This window comes from Diadema antillarum, unplaced genomic scaffold, assembly GCF_040938485.1.
Source record: "Diadema antillarum isolate AM-2024a unplaced genomic scaffold, OU_Dant_1.0 scf00000111, whole genome shotgun sequence".
NCBI lineage: Eukaryota > Metazoa > Echinodermata > Echinoidea > Diadematoida > Diadematidae > Diadema > Diadema antillarum.
This window is the reverse complement of record NW_027271000.1, coordinates 1,034,295-1,059,195: the sequence shown is the minus strand read 5'-3', so window position 1 is coordinate 1,059,195 and position 24,901 is coordinate 1,034,295. Positions and strand designations below refer to the sequence as shown.

General features: G+C 38.9%; 1 protein-coding gene across 1 annotated transcript in view; it reads right to left on the bottom strand.

Annotated features, from left to right (window-relative positions):
• The window catches only part of LOC139719531 (E3 ubiquitin-protein ligase MIB1-like), a 297,101-nt gene that overhangs the window by 250,878 nt on the left and 21,322 nt on the right, over positions 1 to 24,901 (bottom strand). The window lies entirely within an intron of this gene.

Below are 24,901 nucleotides of genomic sequence, written 5' to 3'. Positions count from 1 at the left end.
TCCAGAGAGATGCGTCCTTCACCCTTTTTGTACATGCCAAATACAACAAAACTGAAAACCATTAATGCCTTTAAACATCACATGCTTTTGCATTTACTTTTGCTTTCTCTTGAGGTTTGTTTTTTTTTTTTCTGCCTTTAAGCTATCACCTGACATTTATGGAGATTGATCACAGCCCAGAAAGTAGAGATCTAAGACCATTACAAAAGCAATTTTCCTGGAAGGAATGAATATTGAATGGGAAGGAAAGTCATTGTCCGTTCCCAGTGACAATCTTATGTCCTTTTAGGGGTACAACAGCTAGGATTTGGACAGGACATCACTTACAAGCATAATTTATCATTTGCAGACAAAACAAAAATCCAGCATTAGTGCTTCAAATAGTTCTAAACTGAGAGTTAGGGATAGAAACAACCAATGTAAAAACCTGAACCAGTATAATCGATGTTAAGTATTGTGAAATATACAAAATGTGAACAATAATTAAAACAAAATTTTTTCCAGACTAAACCATCTACATTTATGGTTTACTGAGAAAAATTGTGATATCTCCTTACAAATTAGGCTTTATAGCAAAAAATGTATATGATAGGATATTTTGTGATACAACTGATCTACATTATACGCATCAAAACTGATATCTTGAACATTTTTTTTAAATCATTGTTCCCAAAGGTAAACAGAAACTTTAAATGATTATCAAATCAATTAATTTACAAAAAAAAAAAGATTTTCACAATTTGAGATACAAGGTTTTGTCACCTCAGCAATGACAATTGACACAAATAGAAAAGGAAATTAAATGCTGATGTGCAAAGTGGCAACGTCATTTCTCTTTTTCAGCTTGCCTTTTTTAGGGCAACAAAATCATAGAGCAAACCTAAGCACTCAAAGTGAAAGCTGGGATAACACACCAAACAGAATTCATATAACAGTGTCGAACAAAGTTTTGGTTTCATTATCAAATTCGAAAAAGCGAAAGTACTTGGGCCATTCCATCTTGACAAAGGATGGTGCCGACTCTATGCAAGTCTCTGTTTAACCCATATAGTCTCAAGGAAGACTTCTTGGAGTATATGAGAGGAACAGAGTAGTAATATGAATATGTGTGGCCCGCTACAACTAAAGGATCCAAAAGTTGGGGGAGGACAATTTTCTGAAAATGACATGATATCATTCCCTTACTCTTCCACTTTAATTTCATCTACAACATGACTCATATACTCGCGTGGAGATATTGATGATTACTAGGGGCGGGGTCTATCTGCGGCGCTAAATCAAATCTTCGGACATGTCTCTGTTCCGTTGAAAGTCAGAAAATCATGGCCCAGAAAAACTCTAATTTCTTGCCTTTCCTATGATCATTTAGCTTCAAGAGTTTGGCAGATGATAGACGATACATCAGACTACAAAATTATGCCAAAAATGGAAATCTGATCGTTTTGACCAATTTTGATGATCTGGCTTCAAACTCGATTTTCTCAGCTCAGCCTTCAGCGATTTTAGGATCCTTTTGTTGTGGCGAGTCACAAATTTTCTAAGCAGTGGAGTTTGAAAGGTGTAAGCAGCTGAGTTAGTGATCCTCATACGTGTGTGGCATATAGGGGAAGAAGGAGAGTGAAAGGATGAGAGAAAAAGAGATAGATAGAGAGAAAATAAAGAGAAAGAGAGATAGGGAGGAAAGGAAGGGGAGATATGACAGCGAGATACATTCCTGAGAGGGCACAAATGTTTTGTCTTTGCCAACTTTGGCACACAACTTGCCTGCTCCGCCCGAGCACTTTCTCTTTCTTGGTTCTTCTCGCCATCGGCATCAATTGACTACAAACCACATAGCAAACTCGCTACGATAAATAGAAAACATTTTTGTATCCGTGGGCAAACGCACATAGCTGGATGCATACTATGCATCCTCCCCCCCCCCCCCCCCACCTACATTTTTCTATGAAGAGTATGTGATAGACACTCTACACCTGATCAAATTGCTACCAGCAGCTGGTATCAAGAAACCACCTTTGTCATTTCTGAAATATTTATTGTGACCTCTACTAAAGTATTATCTCCCACCATTCCACTCATACCAACTTGCGCCATAGAAGATGATATAGATAGATAGATAGTTGATTCCTGCATAAAATGAGAACAATACATCATACACACAAAATTCTACCAATATCCATCTCATTGTATCATCATCCATCTATTTAACATCTCCTCCTCTCTTTGGTTACTTCATTTGAAACATACAATAAGAGTGTTTCAATGTCCCTAGTACACTTTTTTTTGCTCTTTTTTTTTTTTCTATTCATACTTAAAGGGACTGTACAGTACTGGTTGAGGTGGGGATTCATGTTTTGAGCATTCCTAAGTAAGATAATGAAAAACCTCTCATGAAATATGAAAAGAGCATGTAATTTTAAGAAGGATTCAACGTTTATTTGATGAAAATTGGTTTTCAAATGGCTGAGATATCCAAAAAAGTGATTATTATAAAAGGCGACATGCCACGCCTTTTATTAGGATCTCTTTGTTTCACCTTGTTTTGGGGTATCTCAGCCATTTCAAAACAGATTTTCATCAAATAAACTTTTGATACCCCTTAGAATTGCATACTCTTTGACATCTCATAGAGTGGTTTCTGAATATCTCGCAAAACGTTAAAAGCTAAATCCTCACCTTAACCAGAACTGTACACACCCTTTAATTGTTCAGCTTGTAGGCCTACATATCATCTTCTGCACGAAATGTTGTTGGGCTTTTTTTTTTCCAAAACTGGCAGAAATATCCTTCCACTATATTACTTTCTCTTCCAAGTACAGATCCCTGCATATTCCTTTATTCCTTCAATGTCCACGATCTCTTACATTTTTCTCTTTTCTCTTGCATATCTCCTCCATTCCCCCCCCCTTTCCTTCCTCTCCTCTCTTGCTCTATTTCATCATTTCTCTCTCTCTCTCTGAAATGTATATCAAAATATATATAATGTAAATTATATACATACGTATACAATGTATATGTATGTATGTATATGTCTGTATGTTTGTATAATGATATATTCATATTTTGTCCTGTCTCTTTCTCTCTCTCTAGATATGATGTATTTATGTATGTGTGTCGATATATATTTATATTTTCTTCTCTATCTCTCTCTCTCTCTATCTATATATGTGTGCGTGTGTATGCATGTATTCATATTTTCATCTCTTTCCCCTCTCTTTCCATATCTCCCTCTCTCTCTCTCTCTCTCTCTCTCTCTATCTCTCCTCACTATTTTCTTTCCTCTTCAGATACCACTTCCCTTAACCCTCCTTCAGCCTCCTCCACTCTTGCATTACTGGAATACACCCCATACCAGGCAAGTTTGAAAAGTTGTCATCACTGAGCACCCACACATAACTCTTATGCAAAGATATGCTTCGGACAGGATGAGGAATATATGTTTAGCCCAGTTTGCAAGACACACAAAAGCAGCAATTAATGCACAACCACAAACTGGCATGCTCCCAATTAATCAATGGCTGCTCCTTGTAGCAAGGCTATGAGTATGTTGCCTCTCTACACTGAATACAAGAGGATCACATCCCCGACATCATTCTCGGACAATTTAACATTTCCACTTCAGATATAAGATGGAGATTTAAAGGATTTAGCATTTAACCTATTATAGCCTTAGTTCAAGACACATCTGGCTAAATAGAAATAACAACAAAATATATTTTGCATAAAGATGCATTCTCTAAAACAATGAGTGCAGGAAAAAAAAAGATTTTTTTTTTTCAATTTCTCTTCTAAACAATGATTTTTTTAAAATAAATATGCAAATGCCTCATCAACTAAAAAATTACCTACACCAGCTTTACTGGAGTGAAGACTACAATATTTTAAAGGATGAATCAGGTATTGATATGTCCAGATTTGACAAATAGAATAAGATTGCAATCACTCATGAGTGGTCACATAAATACATTAACACATGTGCGGTCTGTGATGTAATGAGGATATAATCAAGGTCTTTCCAAGGTGTGTTCAATGAAATGACATATTATTTGATGTCAACAAGGCACAACATCCCTAGCCACCAGGGTTTAGGGCCTGCCGAAGGGGCCTAGAAGCTCTAGAGTTGTAGATGCTCTCTGCTGCTATCTTAGGTTTATTTTTAAACATATATACCACAAAAGTAATGTTAGATGGGAGAATGCTAAATCCTCAGATGGAGAAAATTCAACCTTAACCCATTGAAGACGAGTCCAGAGTATACTCGGGCAGGTGTCTATGGGAAATGCGTGTTGTTGCATGATCAGCCCCCCTCAACAGGTCAAGCGGGAGACATACAGCTGGAGGTGAAAAAATTCCAACCTGAGAGGGAGAGTTGGAGTCTCTGCCTATGTATTCTGTTTCACCTCAGGTAAAAGAAACAGTATTCATTGAAAAAAAAAGAACGAGACATTAGCCTCCTTCACTCATCAGTATATCTTATCACTTTAAGCCACAGCTTCAATTGAAAATAGCACATAATTTCATAGCTTTGTATTCTTTTCTCAAATTGAATGACATGGAGGTCATTGGTACAAAGCTTCCTATATCAAAGAAGCATCTAGTATTCCCGTTTGTACAGACTGCTTGTGTGTGCACGTGTATACTACCAACACAGAAAGCAATGTGTGGGTATACACAAAGAAGGACCCATACAAGTACCACGAATTATCCAACAAAGCGCTGGTGTGTGAAGTCCTTTCCTTGGCACATGTGGCGAAATCAACAAGGTGGGGGGAAACAGAGTTCAGATGGGTCCCCGAGAATGCAACCTAGATGTTACCGACAACCTAGTGCTGCCGACGACAACGTTCGAGTCTGGGCAGACTAGCAGCTAGCCTCATATCAGAACTCACGGATCTTGATCACAGTCTAGATGATGGCTGATTCATGCCTTCTCACAGAGAGGATATTGCCATTGGAAAGTGGAGACTAGAAACTTAAGTGTTATACAGGCCATGCAAAGATGGGGATATGAATATTGCTGGAATGTATAGCACAATAAAACACAGGACTCAGCCTTGAATCAAGGCCATAGCATAATGTACAATAGAGACCTTAGAAGCTATGCAAGGAATCTGAAATCGACCTAAACGTTCGCTGAACTTTGTCAATTCCCTGCCTGCATTATACAGTTTCTTTTTCCTGGTTTATCCTCACATGTATCTATATCCACATCTTTCACTCATTCCATTAGCTTACCTTGTCCTTTTCAATGCTCCAAACATTTCATCAAAATTACAGCAATATATACAGTGTATTATCCATTTCCTCTCAGCTGCATGTAATCAAGACGCAGGACCCCAGACAAAAAGAGAAGAGTCTTGAGAGGAGCCTAATCCACTTGCAGCATGCATACTAAGACCACGTGCCACGGGTGCACATGTGTGATATCTACACGATATGACACACACACACACACATGAAAATGAAAAGCTGTTTCAGACTTAGACCCCGTTTACAGTGCGGGGTTGGGCCGAGTCGCGGCCGAGCCGCAGCCGAGCCCGGCCTCAGTTGCAGGGCCGAGCCTCGCAATTCTGTCCATTTACAGTGCCGGGCTCGGCCCGGGCTTTTCATTCAAACCTTTCAATATTTTGTTGTAGTGGCGCTCTGCTTGTAAACAAATGCAATTTGGTATAGTCTGGTTTCCAGACCCTTTGCCAACTGGATTCCGTGGCGACGAAGTCGCCGTTCGGCAAAGGCCTTTGCCTAAGGAAAAATCCTTTGCAGGACAAAACCACCTTAAACTATACTAGTTTTCGACGCTGAGGGGATTAATATCCTGAATAGCGAAATAGTACGGACAGAGGGTCTGGAAGCCAGATTAAATTTGGTACCGCAATTGGCCCAGTTTGCGTTTACAGTGAGAAAAGGCCGGGCTCGGCCGCGGCCGAGCCGCGGCCAAGACTACCTCCAAAGCTTGGCCAAATGCGCGGCCGATTTTGGCCCCGCATTTGGCCTATTGCGCATTTACACTGAAATGAAGGCTCAGCTCGGCCATGGCCGAGCCCGGCCTTTTCACTCACTGTAAACGGGGTCTTATTAAAGAACTTGTTTGTAATCAAATATCTGAAACAGATTGCCCTTCAGGCAGGGGTACAAAAATAACTTAGCATTTAATTAATGTTTAATTTAATTAGCATGAAACATGATTTTAGGCACATCCAGACACAAGTCCTTGGTATTAAGTATAAAATTCCTCCTGGTCAGATTCAGGACATAAATCTTGCTCAGAAAGGATAAAAAATGAAATAAAACTATGAACACATTAAAAGGAAATGGTCCTCCTTACCCGTCCTCCTTGTGGGACAGAACATCATCATCATCTTGAACTTGGCTCTCCTCGCCCGATGCGTGATTTATGGATGGTGTGAAATCATTACAGCAGAGACTTTCAGTGTGTGTTAAATGCGTGATCTACTTTGATTGACAGTTATCTAGCCTTATATCGTTGATCTTTGTACAAAGATGGCTCACGAATGACCTGAGGGATACTAAAAAAAAATCATTACTTTGATAATGATAATGAAAATAATCATAATCATCATCATCATCATCATAATTATTACTGTTATTATTGTGATTATGAAATGATAATCAATATTATCATCATCACTATCATCTTCACCACCATTATCATCACTATCAATCTTATTATTATGATGACAATTATTATTATTGTTATTATCATTATTATTATTATTATTATTATTATTATTATTACTACTACTATTATTATTATTATTATTATTACTATTATTATTAGTAGTAGTAGTAGTAGTGTTATTATTATTATTATTATCAAAATCATCAATACCATCATCATTACTGGGAAAGGACCTTATCTCCATTATCTATACCTCAATATTATCCCACTACTGGGTTGAAGTACTAACTTGTTGAATATTGCAATTATTTAGAATGCACACATAAAGTACTAGAATTTCTTAAAAGGCAAACATCTTGATCACCATTCCACTGAAATCTCCACTAGAAATGTATGAAAATGACTAAATGGATAATGTTATACTCATGATCATAATACTATACCAATTAAAACAAAAATAAGCTACTTTAGGATTTGCTCTCACCATGAATGAGTTAAATGAATTTTTGTATGATTTTTGCTTTCTTTCTAGAAATTGCTCAACGCATGTTCCTCCAACCCATCATAAGAAGGTCTGGCACAATGAAATAAACTTTCATTCTGACCATAACTCAAAAGTTGTGGCAGGTTTACAAAACAGAATGTCACCGCAAGTCAGTAGTAGGAGCCCGAGACCGGTGACTCAGAATCACACTAAACATTGTTCCCCAAACCAAGGCTACCACCAACGAAGTCATGTTCTTCTTTTGGGTCGGCTCTCTGCTGTCACATTTCGTTTCAAGACCATTGCTCAGCGCCAAACTATGTCGGGACTTCACGAGAGAGACGACAGATCGCACCAATAAAATTGGAGGAAGATGAAGGCGGGGGTGGGCACGAGGAGTTGGAATTGTTCCTGGAGAGAAGTTATCACAGTTCAGGGCATGTGTGTCAATACATGCTGTAATGATGTCACACCAGCCCATAAATCACGCAGCCAGCGGAGAAAAGCCAAGTTCAAGATGAGGATGTTCTATTCCACAAGAAGGACGGGGGTGACTCAGACTCACAACACGAAAGTTTTCAACATCAAGAGATGTATGACAATAGATTCATCATAGTCATGTATTCATGTTGTTGTTGTTGGGTTTGTTTTTTGTTTATTTTGCATCAAAAATACATGTAACTTCATCATCTGAGACTGTGAGCAGCTTTGCTTTATTTTCTGGCATAAATTTTAGATTTTCCATGTCCTTCTAACAAATTATTATTATTATTATTACTATCATTATTATTATCATAATTATTATTACTATTATTACTATTATTATTATCATTATCATTATCATTATTATTATTATTATTACTACTATTATTATCATTATCATTATCATATTATATTATAATTATTATTACTATTATTACTATTATTATTATTATCATTATCATTATCATTATCATTATTATTATCATTATTATTATTACTATCATTATCATTATCATTATCATTACTACTACTACTACTACTACTACTACTACTACTACTACATATGTACGACTACCACTACTATCATTATTAACATTATCAACATTAGCATTATTATTGCATTATTATTATTTATTCGACCAGGTAAAGAATACTAGTATAGGATACATATCATAAACATTACAAACTTGAAACAAAAACTATGTTATCATGTAATTCTGTTGTGTAGCAATTATAAAATCACCCTTGCCCACAGTAGATTACATTTTTCAGAAATTTGTATCCGTTGGCTGACATATCTTCTGTCGCACCTGCATTTTGTGCCAATTCTGTAACACTGATGGATATTTTGAGTCATGAACCAGAATTCTTACAAAATGTACATCAAAAATGACACAGTCAGGGCTTCCAAATGCCAATAATACAGAATATTTTTCAGTGTGTTTGTGACTTTCACTTTCCACAGTAAGTGTTCAAAAATGTAAAAATTTACATTGCTCAGAAAATTAAGATTGAAACATCAATCTATGAATGAAAGATAGTCCATCAAGATTTCTGAAATGTTTCCTTTGTGTAGATTAATTCACAAGTTTGCTGAAAAAAAAAGTTTCAGTTACCTCTTTAGCTCTGCATTTTACTTTTTGACTATTCTACTGACATTAAATCATAGTCATAACAAATGAATCACCAGCTGTATAACCACCTTTTGCACTCACACTCCAGAACAACAGAATGAAAATCATGCAATGAAAACTTAAACCATTGAGGACAAGTCCCAAGTATACTCAGGCAAGTGTATATGGGAAATGTGCGTTGTAGCTAAATCTGCCTGTCCTCAAAAGGGTTAATACAGGAATCTAACCTCACACATTTCTGGAAATAAGCTCACCTATACACAACCCTCCAGACAAACAATTAAACAAACAAACTCACACAGACACTGATACATGTACAAATTAATAAAGATGTCAAAGACTTTTAAATTGTGAGATTCTATCAACACCACGCATTACAAAACCAACAAAAAGTCTCACCACGTGATGTTATGTGAGGACTCTAAAAAGGTGAAATGGATTACGCAAGTCAATCTTGAGCGTTCATATTTCCTGAAAGAGCTATTCTTTTTCTACATTATTCTTTAGTTTGCCTGGGATAATAAAATGAATGGGAAAAGTGTGTTTCAGCTGTTTTTCTGGTACACTTTCTTTGTAGAGTAGTGTGATTAGAGGCCCATTTTCATTTGTTAAAAATCTTTTACACACTCTTCACTTTCAATTCTAATAACTTTTCAAAGGATAACGCTAAGTAACTGCTTTGAAAGTTGGTATTAATGATGGTCAGAATGTGCAATAATAAAGTATGCTCAATTTCAGCTTTGGAAAATCTATTCATCCCTTCATTGCTAGTATTGCTATGTGGTTTACATCCTGTTTTTGTCCCATTCATCACACATGTAGCACGACTTGGTAAAGATCAAGTGCTTGAATAGACCATGTGCAATGTGTACTTCAGAGCCTCTTTTCTCAATTCACACTTTTCATATAGTGTGCTCTCTTTCCAATATTTAGATAAGTTAGGAGAGTCCATGTAAATTGAGTTATACAACATTTTAAAGCTTAGAGTCTGCACTTTCAGAATCTGCCCTTATCTAGATTCCAAGTCAGGTGAACTTTAGTTGCTTTCATGATGCAGGATCACATACAATGTAGATTGGATCATAAATTGGATCATAACTTTTTTTTCTTTTTTTTTTTTTGCCATTCAGAAGATGGTAGCAACAACCTAAGCCCACACTTACCAATTTCATATTTTTTTAATCATATGATGACGCATGAGCTGTAGTTGGAATTTTATAGGTGGGTTTTCTTCTTTCTTCCTTTTTTTTTTTTTTTTGTTCAAAGGATCATCATTAAGGAAGCTTGCTGCACAAATATTTTCCTCAAATATGACTTGCCCAGATTTTATGATGTAAGTTTTTACATGCAATTTCTTTTCTAATGGTAGAGGGATAGAATTTAAAGCAACATAGCAGTTCTTAGACTGACTGAGATTCATGTTAGCCCAGCATGTAGCAACTTATGTCAAAATTGAGAATATTAAATAGTCATTATGTCTCTCGAAGCAGGTGCGTGGTTTTAATCTTAAGACAGCAGGCAGTCTGCTCAAATACACACTTCAGAGATATGAATGGAAATCAACAAGAATTTTACTGGAAATATACAGCCACAAAGCCTTGTGATATAGACCTGTCAAGTTTTGGTGCTGCTTTTTATGTAGCTGTTTATTTCAGCCATAACTGGGGGTCTTCAGTATGTCTTACAGCAGCTGATTTATGCACTGACATACATGTAGCAATACACCTGACTCATTGCATAGCCTATTGAATCACCCTTTCTTTTCATGTTGGAAGTCCCCCTGATCTGGCTGACATAAGTTAAAGTGTATTAAAACCAAACAAGTCTACAGTAGGTGACAAGAGTTATAGGGCTCACACCTATAAATAAAATGGAATGCCCCTGACCGCTTCACAAAATCATACCAAAGATACCAAAATAATTGCAGAAAAAAATTAATTAAAAATCAGAAATGCAGTTTGGCAAAAAAGTGAATACCTGCAGATATTGAGTATGAATTCCTCTACAAACTACATTTTGGTTGGAAGATGAAAGCTTTTGTCATAGAATTTCATTGGGTGCATGTACAGAAAATAGGTGATTTTTTGAGTGAAAAGAACTCATAGTCTGGCTTTGCAGACCCTTGGACAGAGTTTGAGCTGAAGAACCCGCCTTGGAAATTTGATTGGTGAAAGGGTATATCTCACTTATCCAGGGAAGTGAAGATGAAACACCTCATTTCTCCCAGCTATTTTACAGAATTTTTTGAATTTTGAATTTTAACACATGTCTCTATGGGAAATTATTTACCCGTGTGAGCCCTATATCGTTCCTCAATCTCAAAATGGGATTCCTTCCAACTTGCTTGCTGGCCAGGGCTAATGGACATACACCTCTTGGTCAAATCTAAAAATGTGACCTGCCCTGGATTTGAGGCCCATCATCTAACCCTGCTCGGTGTGGAGCTGCAGTTTTTGTTTTGCTTTTCCCTGGTCTTGTTTTATAGGACAAGGCGGGGTCATCATAAGCCTACTGCAGCAGAGAAAAGTTTTTATCCCGGTTGGTGAAGACTGCAAAGAGCACCTTGTCATGGCGGACCAGAGATTTAGTGTTTACAGAGAAAATGCCAGCTAAGATTCTAAGTACGTCCATCGCATCAATCAAATCAGCTTAATTGGAACTTTACAACGAAACCTGGGATACTTTTTTTCTATCCCCCCTGTTTTTCTTTGAGCTTACAGAGCCAAACTTGCCAGTGACCGTTACCAGACACCGGCAAAGCACAGGAGGGCAGCAACAAACTTTCTCCTTACAAGTACATGTACATTTTGTACATCAAGCAAATCTGTCATGGAAGACTCTCCATTCTCCTCAGTTCAACTCTTTTGTGTAAATCTGTCAAAAGCATACTGTAAACGTGGAAATTTTCGCGGTACATTAATTTTCGCGGATTTTGCGCTACGCTCGGCTAGCGCGAATTCAAAAACGCGCGAATATATCTTCACAATTTTCTACGCACATTTTGAACGGGATGAATTGTGTGCGCTTCATCGATGATCCTGCTACGTAGTACAATGTACAGGCATGTTTACGCTACTAGTACTGTGCGAAGAGACGATACCCTAGATTGCTGTGTACTGTAGCATGCATGTGTGCACCGCACGCATTGATGCTACAGTCCCCCGTGACTACGGTACTAGAGTCACAGCTGTACTACGTATTTGAGTGCTTGTACTCGCAGTCGAGCCGCTCGCTACGTCGCTTGTCGTACGCTGGCATAGCAAGCTACAGAGGCTTTGGATGAAAGCAGTGAATGTGTACTACAGTAAAGTAACCTGCTGCGGAGCGCGAATTTAAGAACCCGCGAATACGTTTTCGAGTCGCTCAGCGCAAAAAATTAATCGCGCGAAAATATTGACGTTTACAGTACTTCAATTGGTGAATATTTCACTACACCATCCCACTTATGCCAACACTAATCAATTTGCACTTATTTCAGAACTTTCCATTTTCATTTATTGCCCTATGGAACTTTCCCTTTTCATTTTTTGCCCTCTTTTCCCTAAGATGCAAGTCTTTAGGAAGAAAATCAATTAAAGATGCTCTTGTAGCAAATACTGTTCCCCAAAACAACTCCCCCATTTTTTTTTCCACTGCTGTTGTACATATTCATAGATGTCTGTGTACATCAGGGGACAATAAGCCAGTTTGCAATGAAGACCACTCGGTATACTGCACTATATACAATGTAGTTGGGTAATTCCGTGAAGTTGGGGCACAAAGTGTGACATTTTAGCATAACTCAATACTAATCATGCTATACACATATTGTTTATAGGCTTTACATTTCTATTGAGACCATACATTTTCCTGGAAATTTTGTGCCATTCAGACTCAATCTTGATGAAGTTATTAAAACGATATGTAACGGTGTCCTGTAGCATCGTGACGTGTCCATGTAGCATCGTGATAGTTAAAATCTGGTCCTAAAAGACAAATTAATGCAATTAGCTTGACAAAATTTGATATAATATGCATAATTACTAGATTAGTCAGATAGCTAAATATCTTAACTCTCCTTTCCACAGTTTTACTTTTACAAGAAAATTACACAATGTGTCACTATGCTACGCGGTGTCCACCAAATGTCACAAAAAAGGACACCGCATAGCATCATGATACATTTTGTAATTTTCTTTTAAAATTAAAACTGTGTACAGGAAATTTGAGATATTTAGCTATCTCATTCATATCTTGTAAATATGCATATTGCATCAAATTTTGGTCAAGCTAATTGCCATAATTTGTCTCTTAGGACCAAATTTTAAAATATCACGATGCTACATGGACACGTCACGATGCTACAGGACACTGTTACATATTGTTCAATAACTTCATCAAAATTGAGTCTGAATGGCACAAAATTTCCAGGAAAATGTGTGGCCTCAATGCAAATGTAAAGCCTACAAACAATAAATGTATAGCATAATTAATATTGAGTTATGCTGAAATGTATATTTTAAATATCACGATGCTACATGGACACTGCCCCAACTTCATGGAATTACCCAGTTGCGTCACACAGCAACAAAGAGAAGATATCATGAACATTTGCTATTTTATCCAGGTTTCATCTCGGGCCGTTATTACATCCAAACCTATAAATCATCCAGCAGCTGCACTCTGGTGGTGACAGTTACGTGGAGTTCTGAAAAAAAGTTCTTTGCAAACAAAATGATGACCAAGAAGTAGGGCATAGTTTGCCTCTTTACTCACAGACATTGCTTGCTTTCACTTCTGACGGCATGGATTTACATTTAAAAGCTGTACTTCATATTAGAGTCATAAAGTGTTTTTTATGGCATTACAGACGTCAGACTTGCATCGGTGTATTGGTTCAACAAAAGCGGTACGACTGAATAATCATCTTCTCTTTTTTTTTTAATGTGCAAGTAAAATGGTATGCATTTTAAAGTCTTCTTGTTATACCTCTATCAATCTCAAGATTCCAGGGCCCTATTTTATGAAGAGTTAATATTGATTGTAAAGTTGATTTCCATGATAAGTCTGTGGCAGCCTGTGTGTTAAGGAAATTTAAAATCGATTTTGTCTTTTGATAAAACAGGGCCCAGTTGTAGATGATATTTAGCTGATAGCCCTTTACAAACAGTGAGACACATTTGCAATCATTTTTTTCTCCGTATCACATTTCTTAGCCTTGCACACATTTCAAAGCTCAATGGCAGGTGCCTTAATGCCATTGTTTTGACTATACTAATTTCCGCCTGTCTCTCAAAATGGTTCCTTTTGCAGAACCCTTCCTCAATCCGGTCCCTTTCACCATTCCCTTTCACCAGTCTCTTCCGCCAGTCTCTTCTACCACCAGTTCCTTCCACCTGTCCTTGCTGTCCGTACCCTTCCATTGGTCCCTTCCATTGCTCCCCGTTCCCGTACCTTCCATTGGTCCCTTCCATCGCTCCCCGCTCCCGTACCCTTCCATTGGTCCCTTCCATCGCTCCCCGCTCCCATACCCTTCCATTGGTCCCTTCCATCGCTCCCCGCTCCCGTACCCTTCCATTGGTCCCTTCCATCGCTCCCCGCTCCAGTACCCTTCCGTTGGTCCCTTCTACCGGTCCCTGCCACCCGTACCCTTCCAATGGTCCCTTCCACCGGTCCCTGTCACCCGTTCCCTTCCATTGGTCCAAACAGTCCCTGCCGCCCGTACCCTTCTATTGGTCCCTTCCACCGGTCCCTGCCGCCCGTACCCTTCCAATGGTCCCTTCCATCGGTCCCTGCCCCCGTACCCTTCTATTGGTCCCTTCCACCGGTCACCTGCCGCCCGTGTACCCTTCCCATGGTCCCTTCCATCGGTCCCTGCTGCCCGTACCCTTCCATTGGTCCCTTCCACCGGTCCCTGCCGCCCGTACCCTTCCAATGGTCCCTTCCATCAGTCCCTGCCACCCGTACCCTTCCATTGGTCCCTTCCACCGGTCCCTGCTGCCCGTACCCTTCTAATGGTCCCTTCCACTGGTCCCTGCCGTGCGTACACTTCCATTGGTCCCTTCAAACAGTCCCTGCCGCCTGTACCCTTCCATTGGTCCCTTCCACCGGTCCTTGCTGCCAATACCTTCCATTGGTCCCTTCCACCGGTCCCTGCTGCCCGTACCCTTCCAATGGTCCCTTCCACCGGTCCCTGCCGCCCGTACCCTTCCAATGGTCCCTTCCACCGGTCCCTGTCACCCGTACCCTTTTAATGGTCCCTTCCACCGGTTCCTGCCGCCCGTACCCTTCCAATGGTCCCTTCCACCGGTCCCTGTCACCCGTACCCTTCTATTGGTCCCTTCCACCGGTCCCTGCCGCCCGTACCCTTCCATTGGTCCCTTACGCCGGTCCCTGCCACCCGTACCCTTCCATTTGTCCCTTCCACCAGTCCCTGCCACACGTACCCTTCCATTGGTCCCTTCCACCGGTCCCTGCCGCCCCTAACCTTCCAAGTGGTGAAAGACACCATGATTTAGCCACTTACATTGCATCTGAATATTAGTTTTCTTACTTTTTCATTTTGAAAATTGTGAATATTCCACCAAATTCCACCACAGATCACTGAATTTCAGTTCTAAAAATGTAAAGAGTTCTGTTGTGTCGGAGGATGACAACCCCCCCCCCTTCCCCCCCCCCCAAAAAAAAAAAATCACACACACACACACACACACACACACACAAACCCTCCCCTTCGGTCCACCTAAACATATAGGGTAGTAAACAGCAAATATGCATATGCAGATCATTATTGTAGGTGACAAATACATTGTATACCACTTAGCCATTATACACATTATCTCCTAATATAAATTTTTCTTACTTTCTGATTGAAAAATTTGCAAAAATTCTACCAAAGTATGAAAATGATCATTCAAGTTCAATTCTAAAAAAGCAAAAGTGATAGAGGGGGACATCCCTTCCCACACCCTTCCCCTTTGGTCCACCTGAGCCACAAATTTGTAATAGTACACAGTAAAGACATACATATGCAGATCATGAAGTCACAGATAACATGATTAAACCATTCACATCATCACTGAACATTCATTCTTTATACTCCTTTGCTTGAAAATTTTGTAATTATTCAATCAAAAGTGGGGGTTACCTTTGTCCCTTGACCCCCCCCCCCCCCCCTTTTGGGCCATAGTAACTGAAGATCCATTTTCTTGACCTATGCCCTCCCGCCCCCCTTGAAAAAATCTTGGCTATAGGAGTGTGTTCCATGTATGATTAAATAAAATATCAATGTGTCTACATGCATTTCCTTTGATCCTTTTCATTGAAATTAATTTCAAAATGGAGTGGAATTTAGCAGTAATTCTCTCATTCTTTTTCACAGATGAAGCAAACACAATGAAAAGATTTGTGTGTGTGTGTGTGTGTGTGTGTGTGTGTGTGTGTGTGTGTGTGATTTCATTGAATTGCCAAGTATGACATGCCTGGGTAATGGCACTAGTTTCCCAAAGTTGAAATGGGTGGGCGGGATGCTGCTATCCTCAAAACAAGTCCTGACATGTCTGTCTCCACAACCATTGCAAGAATCACGACCAGCCTCGGCACTGGCCTGCTACAATAGACGGGGGGGGGGGGGGGGGGGGGGGGGGGGGGGTAGGCAAACGCAGAACGATGGACAGGGACGCAAACAATGAGAAAGGGAGAGAAAGAAGGATTATAAAATGAGAAAAGAAAGAACAGAATTAGAGAGAAAGAAGGAACAGAGATGGCAAGAAATACAATGAGCATGACAGAGGCCCCACCACTGTCGTACTCGTCCAATGTTTTGGAGGTGAGCGGATTGCATGACTCTGACTAAATACAAATTACGAGACCACACATGATACTGTGTATCAGTGTCATATGACTAATACATGATGCCTACATCTATACATATGCATGGGACTGAATCACATTCATCCATCTAGCAATTGCCCTTTCACCTTTTGTAAGACTGGAAATACAATGGACATTTATTACTAGACATAACTAACCTAATACTACCTGTCAATGGAAGAGAGCTGGCTTTTTAAGTAGTCATCATTGTTGGTATAGTGGTCTAGTGGTTCACATTTCTGACCCATAAGATACAGGTCCTGGGTTCTCGTCCAGTTCAGAAACCTGCGTCCCGAATCAAGATATTTCATACAACGTTTACTACCACCACTTCTCTCTACCGACAAGAATACATGGGTTACTATCTGGTGTAGAAGCACAAACATACCTTACTGTGTATCTAGTGGGCCTACTTTTTCGCAAACCTGTACTTGTACCCAAACAATTTCCTGAGTGGTTAAATTTGCCATCGTGGAGTACAGTACTGAATGGAGAAATAGCACTCAACTCACAAGTTCGTGGAAATAAAACCCTGCGAAATGTAGCGTACACAGCAGAAAGCAACTTCACCAAGCCAGTGAAAACCAAGAAATGGTGCAGGGATAGTGTACACATCATTATCAAGTGCTGTATAAAAAGGCATCACACTCAGCAACAGAACACATCATTATCAAGTGGATAAAAAGGGTGTGATATTGTGAGCAACAGCTACATTTGATATTCATAACAGCAGTCCCATCCCTTGAAATCTGATTCTCACACCATCGGTGTTTTAGAAATAAAGCAGACAAATAGATAAAAAAAATAAAATGAACAAACAAACATAGAACATACAGTATCAATCACTGATTAATCAATGATATTTACACAAACAATATGACATACTGGATATACAACTATAAATACTTTAACACAAAATCCTTACAGAAGACTTTAATCTATATTGTCTCTCTGTACCCAACTATGAAATATGTATTATTAAAGTAGGTCTACCATGCATCAAGTGCCCAGCCACTAGGTTGAAATCTACTCTAGATCTCCTTTCTGCTAAAGTTAGAAAATTTCGCAGCCAGAGCCCGGAACCTCTCTTCAACAATTTCCTCCCGTGACTTTTTGGTGTCCCTTGTGTTTATACATTACAAAGAAGTGTTAATGCTTCATTCTTCAAAAAAATCAAGTTCTGACTTTTTTGTCCATCGCATCTTTAAAAACTTTCTATTATACCCTAAAATATTGCCATTACAATCATCAATAGCAATGTCATCATCATCACCACCGTCATCAAACCCATCAATAATCATGGGGTAGAATTCTTTCATGGATTGTATCATTCTTGGAATTATTCTGTATGATTTCATAAGGGAAAGAATACCAAATATTAACATTATATATTTCTACCAGCACTATGATCACTTTACATCAGTTACATAACATCCTCATGCTCAGCAATGCCACATAAAACTGACATCATCTCTAAGAATATCACTACTACCAACATTGCCATCACCTCAAAGCCATTTATGACATCATCATCAAAAGCATCACTGGCATCCATAATAACATCATTGCTATCAATATCACCATCATCATCACCAACATCGGCAGCAGTATGATCATCATCACCAGCTACAACCTCACAACTTGCCTCCTTGGTTGGGGTCTCTCTCTCTCTCTCTCTCTCTCTCTCTCTCTCTCTCAATCATTCTCTCTCTCTCAAGATTATAACTATGGATCAAGCTTTAGGACGACATCATATGCTCATAATCACTTTATCAATGAAACACCCAACCTTGGGAAGACAATTTGTATATCTTTAATTTTTTCAACAATATTATGTCCCTTCAATCAATGCTTTAATGCTGACATTGCTTATCTACATAATGTCTCTCTCAAGGTAGAGTTATATATACAGTATATAATCATATATATTCATTATATCTCTCTCAAATCTCTCTCTCCCTCTCTCTGTGAGTGTCTCTCTCTTTTTGGTAAGTGAGTTCAAGTCGACATAAGAGGAGGCTCTCCTATCCTGTCTGTATCTGTTAATGTGTTTATTACTCTGTAGGTATGCCAGATATTTGCCCTGCCCTACCTGTGACCCTAACTTTGTGAGCACCAGCGCTCCGCCAAGACAAGAAGAGATAGAGTCCCCAAGAAACCCAGCAGACCCTCTTCTCTTTCTTCCCCCTTTTTTTACAGAGTCTAGAGGTGGGAGTAGAGATGGGCAAGAAGACAGAGTGCAGGTTGCAGGGTAGATAAAAGGCATCGGGATGAAAGAATGTTGTCTTGAAAATACTACCATCACACATCATGGTATTGTTCGACAGAGTATGTCTTTCCTCGGCTATTATGCGTAAAGTGGTGTACATTTGTATATGTATGTCAGAGTCAGCATCACTAAACAAGTGTCAGCTTTCTGGGAGTGAGACAGAACCTCCTATGATGTTTTGGTTTTTATGAGGCCATTCCTTTTCTGACCCCCCTAATTTTCAAGCAATTTCATCTGAGGTGGACTTTCAAGTCAAAAATGGCATCAGTCAAATAAAGAAAGAAAACATGATGAAACACCAAGAATTACTTATAAATCATTCTCTAGATTCTTTAATTCGGTGAAGCATGATTTTTTAAATGATTAACGGTTTGTATTCTTGACGGTGTGCTTGCGATTTGGCAAATAGGTGTATTTTTTGTGACACCATGTTTGAGCTCAATCATTCGCCTTCACATTCCAGTATTACATACTGAGCTTCAAAGTCCAAGGCTGAAATCTGTAGCTGGATGATTGCATTTGTTTTCTTCCCAAGCTCATCGGGATGATGATGATTACACATGAAACTTCAAGTCTTAATTCAAGCTGCACCTGTGAGCCAGTGTATCACCAACCCTCTCCAACATGCCTCTGAACTGAAATCAAAGCCCGCCCTCGCTTGGGGCACAGGTGTGGTCGACAGAACAATCCGTGGTATCGCTTCTCACAGTCTCCAATCAATCAGTTGCTAATTACACGACGTCATCTTTGGCTACAAGGAGCCGACAGTTGAGGAACTTAAAAACTCTGGGCATGGGGAAAGATTCTCCTTCTAATCTCCGCAAATAGACAACTTTCAAGTGAGCGGCCATTTCTGGAGGGATTAGCTTGCGGGAGCCTTCTCTGATACCCTCACGGAGGGAGAGAGAGAGGGGGGATTTTGTGGTGTTGATGTTGTAAAGATGATTTCATAATAATCGCAGCTTTTTTCAGGGACCACCACATCACTCAGATATCACCGTCATCTGAAGAGTCGGCGGTGACAGACAAGATAGGGGTGGCCAGTAACAGTCACCATCACTCATACCTCTCTCGTTACCGCCGAAAGGTCACTACGCATTGTTTGGCTTGAATGTTTCTCCTTATCTACCCCCCCCTTCCCCATCCCCACAAGCACATCCCCCCCCCCCCCCCCCCACACACACACACAAATCTTCGATGAGTGCTACAACCAACAAGAGCGTGAGGTCTTAGAGTTGCCCTCCGCCACCGGTCAAGCACTTTATTAGTGGTCATATCTCTCTAAATTGGTCATCAGTCAAGAATAACATGACCTCTCCATGAACGGTCGTCCAGGGCAGGAGCAGCCATTAAAGTTATAGTGCCATGCCTGGCGATATTCTTTGCACAAATTACCCTCGTCATCTTTCGTTTCAGCTGACATGTCAAAAAGATCTACAACATTGCTCTGATTGCAAGGAAACATCCGACTCATTCAACTTGTATATTGCTATATAGAGCAAAAGGAAAGATAGAGAATGTCAAAGGCATTGAATGAGACAACAAATTCATGTGATGCATGACAAGAAATGTAGAAATGACAACTACACCAAGGTTAGGTCTTTAATTCTATCGCCACTTTTATCAATTCTATTTCATGACTGGCATATCATCACATGTAAGCCATCATTATTAGAGGGAGAAAAACACACAAGCAGCACAACACATGAGCGCTTATCGCGATGTTTTCAATTAAATCTATAAAACTGAGAGCAAATTGAGACAAGTAAGTTGTGTCTTTACTATAGATTACATAATACACTCACTAGAATGACCTTCTATTGTAGATGCACAATGCCATTTAAACTGTCTGATCAACAATCCCTCTGAGGTTATACATCCATGCTCAGCAAAATCCAAAATCCTGACATATGTCATGAGATGTCAAGGATCAGCTGGTGTCAAGCACAGACTCATGCTTTTATCTTCTGATGACAATTCACTTATCAATTTACTTCAATAATCTTTAAGATTTTACATCAACAATACATTTGCAATTTTGCAATTCACTTAAAAATGTAATCTTGTAAGAACAGTAGCCTTTACAACCTCTCTTCCAACAGTAGCAAAGGAGTTTTGTAGTTTGTAGTTTTTTAGTACAGAAGTTAGTTTAGTAAAAAGTAGCACAGTAATAGTTATGTATCTGTAAAGAACTATGACAAATAGTTGTATAAAGTAGTAGTAGTAGTAGTAGTAGAAGTAGTAGTAGTAGTAGTAGTAGTAGTAGTAGTAATAGTAGTAGTAGTAGTAGTAGTAGTAGTAGCAGCAGCAGCAGCAGTAGTAACTGTAGTAGTAAGTAGTAGTAGTAAGTAGCTAGTAGTAATAGTAACAGTAGTAGCAGTAGTAAGTAGTAGTAGTTAGTAGTAGAAGTAATAGTAGTAGTAGTATAGTAGCAGCAGTAGCCTCAGTAGTAGTAGTAGTAACAGTAGTAGTAGTAGAAGTGTAGTAGTTAGTAGTAGTAGTAGTAGTAGTGTAGTAGTAGTAGAAGTAGTAGTAGTAGTAGTAGTAGTAGTAGTAGTAATAGTAGTAGTAGTAGAAGTAGTAGTAGTAGTAGTAGTAGTAGTAGTAGTAATAGTAGTAGTAATAGTAGTAGTAGTAGTAGTAGTAGAAGTAGTAGTAGTAGTAGTAGTAGTAGTAGTAATAGTAGTAGTAGTAGTAGTAGTAGTAGCAGCAACAGCAGCAGTAGTAGTTAGCAGTAGTAGTAGTAGTAGTAGCAGTAGTAGTCAGTAGTAGTAATAGTAACAGTAGTAGTAGTAGTAGATAGTATATGTAAGTAGCAGTTTAGTAGTTGTTGTTGTTGTATTCTAGTTGTACAGCAACATACTTGTAATTATTAGTACGGTGTAGCTGTTCTGTTGCAATTTGATAGTAAAAAAAAAAATTGATAACAAACTTTTCATAGTTTCATGACATATTTTGAATGGGCTTCCTTTGTATTTGATGGTCGCATATTTGTTAATTACCTCACAAATTCAGAATGAGATAGACATGGACTATTCTTGGCCAAGACGTACAGGGGAGGGGCAAACCGGATGTTGGGGGGGGGGGGGGGGGAGGGGGAGAAGGGAAAGAACCTGATGGTCTGTGGCCCCAGGTATCAGGTCCAGTGAACTACAGGCACTGGGCTGGAGAAAGGGAGAGATTCATTTATAGTGACAGGAAGGAAAACAGAGACAAACACAACACTGGGTGAGGATGTCATCCTTTCCTCTATATCTCTTTTTTATTTGTTTGGGTTCCTCCTCTCTGACGACAGCACGTCCTCCCAAAAATAGATCGGTTATAGGGCAATATAAGCCCAGCAAAGCAGGAGGGGGTTAACGGCTCTCAAATCTTGTTGATATCGCAAATATGAAATGACTCTTTGGGATACAGATCTCACCATAAATCCCAAGTAAAAATGGCTCTTGTAATTAATTTTTTGAAATAGAATTTTTAAAAATATGTTTCCTACTCTTCATTACAATCAGCTACATTTTGCTCACACAAAAATAGCAACATGATTTTTGACCATTTTTATTTGCAGTATTATAAAGATATGAAGGTTCAGATCATCTCTTAGAATAAATTATTAATGTCCTACATGTATTCTGTCTACATGTATCTCTATAAAAGACATAATTGACATTTCTTAAACATGGGCCCAAAACTTTGGGAGAAAAAAAAAAATCTCTATCTCTTTAAAAAGATGCTTTCTATTGAGGTTATCAAATTGAACCTCAAGACATAAATTTGTAAGTTTTAAAACTACATTGATAGTATCTATATATATTTCATAATAATCATGGTTGTTGTACGTAGTTTTGTATGTTCTTATTTCTACTGATACTTTGTTCATTTCTTGTTTTACCACAGTGCCACAATTATATAGTTTAAGGCACAATGAGCACTTTATAGGAGTTAAGTAAAACCATGATTATTATTATTACCATAAAGTCAAAAACTTTTAAGTTTTGTTAATGCACACATGAATTTAAACAAATAAACAAATACATTAGCCTAGAGATAAATCAAGAAAGGTACCCTCACTTTGATAATAAAAAAAGAAAGGAAAAGACGAATGAATTCATAAATGAATGTACATTGGCTGAGGTAATCGCAGTCCAAGCACTCTACAACTAAAGATTGACTTTAATAATTCCTCAGGCAAGCCAGCAAAAAAAAAAAAACAAACAAACAAACAAGCAAATTCAAGAGGGAAAATTACATATCCCTAAAAACTGAGTGGAAAAGGGAACTGAGAAGAAATGGGCACTGTTCATGACGAGAACTCCGGTGACTTTTAAACAAGACCAAAATACTCTGAGATTGACAGGCGACAGTAATGATTACTATTACTGTCCTTGGACCAGAGAGTCGGCGAGACCAAATTGGATCAGGGGGTCAGGAGGGAAACGAGGGAGGAGTGGGCTGCCCGGTAGGACGACACGGGGGTTTAAGAGAGGACGCGGGGAGAGGGCCAAGAAGGGGCCAGAGGAGAGGGAGGGGGTCCAACCGATGACGTCTGAAGGAAGGTTGCATCTCCGGGAGAGATGGAGGGAGGGGGAAGGGGGGGCACTGCAAGAGGATGATGGGCTACAAAATCTTCCTTCTCTACCAGACAGTGCTTCGAGTCTTCCGGGGGGCTAGGGCTAATTGGCAGTATCAGTATTCAAGGAATCTAATTTTCTCCCCATCCCAAAACTTTTTTTCTGCTTCGTTCCGCCCTGCTGATCCGCCGGTGCCAACTGGTGTGGCTTTGTTCTACAATTCTAATGCATGCCAAGCGGATGCAATAGACAGCATGAGTTTCATCCCAGAAATGATTTATTAAATTTCTTCCTCTTCATTCAAGCTATCTCATTTTAATTGCCTCTGCCATCCAATTCTTTTGCTTTCTTTAATTTCCAACAAAGATGTCACTCTGTCGCTAAGAATCCAAGTCGAGCCTTACAGTAATATGCAAAGTGATGCTACTGCAGTGACATCTCTTTGTAGTAAATCTAGGGTGATCTCATTTAACTCAACCACATCACAAATTTTGTCTGCAATGATGTATTCTCACATACACTTGTACTCTATAAGGACTGCTTCAAAATGAATAAGATTTCACATCTAATCTCTCTGTCACCCATAGATCCATTTGAAGGTTTTCTAAACATGAGAACCCAGCTCAAAGCCACAAAAAGTTGCAGATTAGAATTCTGTGTAATGGACCAAAATATGCCAATTGGGTTGACGGAATCATTTTTTTTTTTTTTGTCTTACCTAGGAGAGTATTCTTTTCTCTACCTGCTGTCAATATTTCGCTGTTTGAAATAAAACCAAAACCAAGATATACGCAATTTTTCTGGACCATATTTTTTCTCACAGGTGTTGCTTTCAATATGAAATAGATAAATGTTTTCATTGATACTTCGGCACAGCATACCTGAGAGACTCTGATCTATGAATCCTCTTTTCATTTTTTTCTAATAAACTACACCTCCAATCTCTCCTACTTCAATTACTTTTTTAATTGGCTAGGATGGTCCAATTTGAACAAGTTATTGTATGTAGCATTTCAAAGCTTAGAATTTACTCTTTTAAACTACGAAGAAAAGTGGAAATTCATTTTCACCAACTTTTTGTGGGTTTTGAGCTAGACATTCCCAAATGGCATTCCTAACTGAGCAAAGGTATGATAGGCATGATTGTTATGTCACACCTAACAAACAGTGGTGTGCAGCAAAGTTTAAACTTTGTGCTATATTGTATGTGTCCACCACAAAGAGAGTTATTGTAGGTCTCCTACAGTGTATAACCACTGTGGAGTAAAAAAAGAATATATATATATATACTCATGCATGATAAAAAATATTTTTGAAGGTAAATATAATAATATGGTTAAAAATGGGAATACTGCACATGAAAAATCATTGTGTACATCACATATATCTGATCAGACATAACTTTTAAACAAAACCAGAAACTTTTACCATAATATACTGTACGAGCTGAAATTTTCGCGGGGGTTTTATTTT